This window comes from Astatotilapia calliptera, chromosome 7, assembly GCF_964374335.1.
Source record: "Astatotilapia calliptera chromosome 7, fAstCal68.1, whole genome shotgun sequence".
Lineage (NCBI taxonomy): Eukaryota > Metazoa > Chordata > Actinopteri > Cichliformes > Cichlidae > Astatotilapia > Astatotilapia calliptera.
The window spans coordinates 33002288-33009516 of record NC_137428.1 but is presented as its reverse complement, the minus strand read 5'-3'; the positions used below and the strand labels follow the sequence as shown (position 1 = coordinate 33009516).

Genomic DNA, 7229 nt, shown 5'->3' with positions numbered 1-7229 from the left:
GGAGGTGAATTGTGCTATGCAGGGGATAATGTTAGCTCACCAAATGGCAAGAATCAAAAATGATGTTGTAAAAGTCAATTGCTCTGATGTGTCAGTGTAAGACAGGAAGAGTAGGGTGTCACTCAAATTCAAATTCAAATTCAAATTTTTATTTGTCATGTACACAGTCATACACAGTACGATATGCAGTGAAATGCTTAGGCAACTGCTCGTGACCTAAAGAAAAAAAAAGGAAAAGGCTATGAATAAGATAGGAAATAAATATGAAAAATTAAAAAGTGTAAATTTAACTAGGAAGGAATAAAATATAAAAAATTAAGGTTAAAAATGAAATAACTGTACAACACAAATTAGAATGAAGGGTAAATTTAACTGGGAAAAAATAAGATAAAATATATAAATTAAAGTTGAAAATAAAATAACTGTACAACAATGCACAGTATAGAACTATATAAGAATGTATGAAGAAATATAAATAAATATATATATATATATATATATATATATATATATATATATATATATATATATATATATACACACACAATAACAGCAGCTGTACAAGTATTAACTGGAAATGAAGAATATAGTGACCAGTGTTGTGCAATCCACAGCCTGCACCCTCACCCTCAATTTTGAAAAGTGCTGAAATCAGCTCTGTGGAAACATCTTTGTGAATTGAGCATAGTGGTGTAGCTTCTTCAAGGTAAAACAATAGCAGGAAAAAATAAAAGAGATGAATGTATATGCAAGGGTTCAGTGGTATTTCAACAAATACTAGTGACTATAGATTAGAATTCTTGGATTAAAAAAACATTTCCTGCTGATATTTTGTTTGAATGGAGTGTCTAAAATCAGAAGGAAGGTGTTTATTTCAAATGAGACGGCACAGAAGAAAAAGAACAAAAAAACAAAACAAAACACTGGGGACATTTCTAAACTGTAACCCTAAACAAAAATAGATTTAATTACTCTGCTTGTTAAATCATCTCTTTGAAAGGTAGAGTTGTCCCTGACCTCAGTGTCTTCGCAGTTTTTATTTGGTCAGAATAAAATAACCAGTGTCGGGGAAACTACTTTGAAAGAATAGTTTTGAAGTACCAGTTTATTCACACTGGAAGAAGATTTAATGGTAAATGGACTGGCTCTTATATAGCGCTTTTCTACTCTGTCTGAGCACTCAAAGCGCTTTATACAACTAATTCATTCACCCAATCACACCCATTCACACAAGCACTTCTAAGCTTAAGTGCTTATCTAATGTATCTAACATTCATACACATTCACGTGCAACACGGGGTTAGTATCTTGCCCAAGGATATTTTGGCATGCATAAATATAAATATAATAAAACATTCATTGCTTAAAGTGCCCAAATACAACAATAAAAACACCAAGAAAAATACAATTTAGTTCAATTTTATTTTATTTATAAAGCACCAAATCATAAAAACAGTTGCCTCAAGATGCTTTATACTGTGAGCTAAAGACCCTACAATAATACAGAAAAAACAGAAGAAAACCCCAACAATCAGATGAACCTCTATCAGCAAATGTTTTGATGTTTTCACAACAGTTGGAAGGAAAACCAGAAAGAACCAGGCTCAGAGATGGATGGCTCACCTGAGCAATGACACATACGGTTGTATGCGGTGCTGAATGGCTAATGGAAACAGAAAAAAAGGGGTGACAGCTGTCATAGAGGGGTACAACTAAAGAATAGAAGCAATGAAAAAACAGCAATTAACATGACAAAATAACTAAAAACTTGCCATACAGCTCATCGACAACTTTTATGTTTTCATGTGGTAGTGACCCATCCTTGTTAAACTGCATAATAATACTGGAGTTGTTGCATTTCATGAAATGTTGTAATATGGGAGGGGGGGGGGGGGGCACATTGCATTGTACACAACTTCAGTGTGGCTAATGAGGCCAAGATGCTGTTTCACACATGCTTGCTAAGACACACAGCGGAACATACAGGGCTCTTGATGTCACTTACATAAATCACATTTCTCCAGGTCTGGATTTAAGACTTGAGCAGATTCTAAAATCCATTTTGATTTCCAAGGTGGCATGAGGTAATAAATCATTAAGCGCACTCCCTTATGCATCCTTTTAAAGAGCAGAGAACACCAGCTCGTAAATCTCCCATGACTTTGCCTCCTCCCCGAAGTCTTGGGGGAAAAAACAAAACCTTACACATTTTCTAGCACATTTCACTCTGGCATTTTTAGCCTTTTGATGTCTGAGGAACACTTGTGTTATAGGACAATTCAAACAAGACCACAAACCATGGAACAGCTTTTACTGTCAGTGCCCTTTGATTCTGCTCATCTGACTCATATCGTATAACACTGCATACAGTAAGCCTTTGAAGGTTTGAAAAGGGAGCTGCTGCACCCCTCTAAGCACACAGCAATACAAAATGTAAGACTGATTTGATGAGCAGAGAGAAAATAGCTGTTTTCAACAGTCACTGCAGTGAGCTGAGACATGCTGCCGAAATAGAAGTATTTCAATTTAAGGAAACTGTTTGTCACACACCATACCAAAAATAAGAAATATGCCTTTACATTAACAGAAATTCATGCCCAGGCTCAACTTAACATAAAGCCAACAAAGACTACAATAAAAACTTTAGCCTAAACTACATTAAGCATGACAGCACCCTGTTTTGTATTAATTGTTCTGGTAGTGTTGTAATATTATTGGGGCTATTTTCTTAGATGTTGGGGCATTAGACTAACTGAGCACCGTTTAAAAGCTACTGCTGACTAAAGTATTGTTGCTGACCAAGTCCATCCCTTCATAACCACAGTATATCCATCTTTTCAAGACTGCTTCCAACAAGACAACACACCATGTCGCAAAGCTTAAATCATTTCAAACTATTTTACTGAACATGACAGGGAGTTTACTGTTCTCTGGCCTCCACAGTTACCAGATCCCAATCTGGCTTTACACAGGGCACCCTTGAGATGTGATGGAATGAGAGATTAGAATAATGGATATACATCTGAAAAATCTGTGCAACTGTGTGATGCTGTCATGTTAATATGAACCAAAATCTCTAAGGAATGTTTACAGTTCCTTTTTGATTCTATGTCACAAATACTGAAGGCAACAGGGCGTCCAACCCAGTACTAGTAGGGTGTAAGTAATGGAGTGGCTTGTGAGTGAATGTACTAGGCTTCGGGATGGATTTGTTCTTAAATTATTGACAGCCGGACTTATTATTTTTATTTCTTAAAGATTGTTAAAAAAAAAAAACAAATCACCTTTTTTGCATATGTTTAGAGTACTTTCTGATTTGTAAAGTAATAAAAAAAAGCACTGTAAAGTTTTAAAACCTTTGACTCTAATGTGGCAGCAAAATAAAAAAAGTTAAATGCATTACCCAGTGTTTGGATTTCTACTTTAAAATGCAAATTGATGCATTTTTTTTTTTTTTTTTTTTAAATGACATCAGAAACAGCAGTATGCGACATTACGTGATGGCAGAGCTTCAGTTCATCCTTTGTCATTTTTTTTTTTTTTTTTTTAATAAATAGGACAGGGGGAATGAATGAGAGAGAGAGGGGGAGAGAAAGAAAGAAAACCAAAGGGGAGAAGAGAGGGTGAGAAGGGGGGGGAAGAGAGAGAAAAAAAAAAAAACTCCTGGGTCACCTGTATGGAGAAAAAAAAAAAAAACAAACAAACAAAAACAAACAGAGGAGACAGCAAACAACAAAGAGCAACATAATAATAGAGAAAACAAAGCACCATCACAATAAACTAGCTAGTCATAGATATCAGTATTTACTAAGTAATAAACGATATTGTGCAGCACGCAAGATAGACAGCGCACAGTGTGCTTTGAGGCAGCAGCCAAGAAAGCTTTAGTCCGCGTCTGTGAATACCCATGTGTGCATACCTGTGTGGATCAGCATGCTTGCATTCCAAAGGTTTCTCCATGTAATGATCTGCTAGGGAGTGTGGGGGGGCCACAGCCCCGTCCTCCAGGGTGTGAAGTGGGTATGGAGGAGATCAAAACTCCAGACATCCAGAGGCCCCCAGAACACAAGAGACCATGGAAGACCAACAGAGGGGCAGCCGCGCCACTGTCCCAGTAAGAGCTGAGGAGAGTCCCAGATGAGGGCTCGCCCAGCAGCCGCGGAGCAGAAGTCAGGGGGAGTTGCAGTGACGCGCCCGTGAGCTCCGCCGGCCCCCAGCTGCGCCTGAGTGACCGAGCCCTAGGCCGAGAGGCCGGGGGCACCCCACCTCCAAAGGGGCCCGAGCGAGCCCCAGGCCCCGACAAGCGGCCGCCAAGGAGTGAGCCGGTGTGTACCCGGACGCCCACCCCCAGACACAAAGAACCACCAACACACCGACACCTGAGGGAGTCCGCCACCGGCAGGGGAAGTGGTGGTGGGTGGAGATAGGCGTCCAAACCTTGGAGGGCCTGAGGTGTCCCCAGAGAGGTGGCGTCTGATACCCAACCTGACATATAGACACAGACATACAGGCACACACATATACAAACATCCATTCCCACCCTCATGCTCTCATATGCACTCACTCCACACTCAACCAACGTGGAGACAGACATAAAGAGACGCTGTACACACAATCACACTCCCCAAGCGTATTCTACAAACCGGGTCTAGGTACCCTTGCCCCTGGAGGGGGGAATTGCACCCAGACCCAGGTGGTGTTACCCTTTTCCCTGCGGTGGGGAGAGGCAGACCACCCCGACTCCGCAGCAGCAGGGAGGCCCCACACCCCAGACCGCAGTCGGACGGCCAACTCCTCCTACTAGCCCTCCCGCTCCAGCAGGCCGCAGAGAATGGGGGTGGGAGAAGACTCCAAACCTCCCTCCACCCGCTCATTGTAGTGTTGATGCATATGTGTTCTAAGGTGCAATTAAAACCCAGGAGGGCATGGAGCTACCTGCCAAGGAGCAGCAGGTAAGCGCATAGTCCCTCCTGCTAACCCTCAATGACTAAGTGTATTTAAAATTGAGAGGTGGGCAACGACGTCAGGGGTGAGGTATACACCCTGATGGTGATTTGGACTCCGTGATTGTGCCCACCCCCAAGATCCTATATGTATGTGTAATGAGAGTGTGAGTAATGTGAATGTCTAAGTTGTGGGATAAAATTGAGGCAGAGGCAGCCAGAAGGGGACGGGGGGGGGGGGTAGCCTCCTCTGCACCCTGGTGACATACCCCCACTCCAAGGCCCTGCATGTGTGGGTGGTTGTGGAGGAGCAGGAAGAGGGAGGCAGCTGGAGATGGGGAGGGAAGGAAGGGAGGGGCAGGTAACCCCTCCCTGGGGCCAGCTCCCCCGCTGACCCCAGTAGGCACTCCCACCCTCCGCGACCTGCCAGGGAAGGGGGGCCCAGGCCCATCAGACCGGGGCCCAGTGCAGTAGTGCCCCCCGGCTCCACAGAGCCCTGGACAGTCCACCCAACCCCACCACAGAGAAAACTGCACCCACCCCACCAACCACACATCTTCCAGACTACATAAGACGGTAAACGCCCAGGCTGAGATCTTCCTCCACCTCTCCTGTATCTCCCCCTCCTGCAGAGAGTTCCTGAGAGAAGAAAGCTCCTGCAAGATGTGACCATCCCCCCCACCAGTTGAAGAGCCCCCCAGGCGGCTCGATGCACCGGCGGCACCCTGCTCCAGGGCCGGGCCCCCATGCACCCACCCGCCCACAACCCCGGCAACACACCAACCAGGACCCGAGCCCCCGAGGCCCGGCCCGGGCCCCAGCCCAGAGACGGAGCGCCCCCAGAACCTCACGCCCATCCCGGACCCACCCAGGGGCAGCCAGGTTGCCAGGTCAGTAACCCACGTCCGTCAGCACAGACCCTCCCCTAGCCACGCTGCACGCAGCCGCGAGGAAACAGTCACCTGAGAGCCAACAGAGCCCTCAACCGGACGTGACCGCTACCCCGGGTTGAGCCCCCCAAGGAAGATGCCTCCGGGGAACCCCCCGACGCCCTAAGCCTGTCCCTACCCCCTCACCAATCACAACAGTGAAGGCGGGACCAAACTATGACCCCCCACCCCCACTAGGTGATGGAGCTGATAAAAGGGGCCCAGAGCAATTGATCTAATGTGGTGGCAGAGGCTGTGTCAAGACTAATGTAATCTAATAGATAATTTCTATATTGGTTAGAATTAAGATTATTTTTATTTTTCCAGTTCATGAGGACTGTTTTCTTGGCTATGCATAGGGCAGTGAAGATCATATGGGCTATATTCTTTTCTGAAGTGACATTATCTAAGCTGCCCAACAAACACACTAAGGGGGAGGTTGGAATGTTACATTTCAGACATTTTGATAAGTCTTCACATATCTCGCGCCAAAACTTTTGCACTGGTGGACAGAACCAAAGAGCGTGGATGTAATTGTCTGGTGTATTGCCTTGACAGTGTGAGCAGTTGTTGGAAGATGTAAAGCCCATCTTGAACATCCGATGACCTGTATAGTGCACTCTATGAAGTATTTTGTATTGTATTAATTGCAGACTGGGATTTTTAATTAATTTAAAAGTTTTTAAGCAAATCTGAGACCAGAAGTTTTGGTCTAGGTTGACTGATAAATCTGCTTCCCACTTTGCAGTAGGAAGGGATATTGATTCATCTAATTTAGAAAGTGTTCTGTATATTTTAGATAATAATTTGGGGGATTTAAGAGTAAGAAAATGTGCCGCACTTAGTGGTGTTTGTAATTCAACTTGACTGAGGTTAAATTTCTTTTTTACTATGGATTTAATTTGTTGATATTCTAAAAACCTTGTCTTGTTGATCCCATATTGTTCAACTAGTCTGTCAAATGGAATAAATTCTGTTCCCTCTAATATATGTTCTAAGTATTTAATTCCTTTACAACTCCATTCTGGGAAATTAATCATATTATTGTTTTGTAATATGTCAGGGTTATTCCAGATAGGTGTACGTTTGCATGGGATTAATGAAGACTCCGTTATTTTTAGAAACTCCCACCATGCTGTTAGAGAAAAGCTGATGTTGATACTTTTAAAGCATTCATGTCTTTTGATGTTTGAGCTAATAAATGGTAGGTCTGAAATCTCTAGATCCTTGCATAGTGCCTGTTCAACATCTAGCCAGGGCTCAACTAAGAAGGTATGTTTTAACCATTCTGAGATGAACTGAAGCCTGTTGGCTAAGAAGTATTGGTGAAAATTAGGCAGATCTAATCCTCCTCTAT

General features: G+C 43.4%; 1 long non-coding RNA gene across 1 annotated transcript; it reads right to left on the bottom strand.

The window, feature by feature from the left end:
• Positions 1-3626: 3626 nt before the first annotated feature.
• LOC145430074 (uncharacterized) lies at positions 3627-3823 on the bottom strand. The gene is made up of 2 exons (XR_013910481.1): positions 3698-3823; positions 3627-3663 (listed from the first exon to the last, which is right to left on the bottom strand). It is a non-coding gene; the product is annotated as an uncharacterized LOC145430074 (long non-coding RNA).
• Between the last annotated feature and the right edge of the window lie 3406 nt (positions 3824-7229).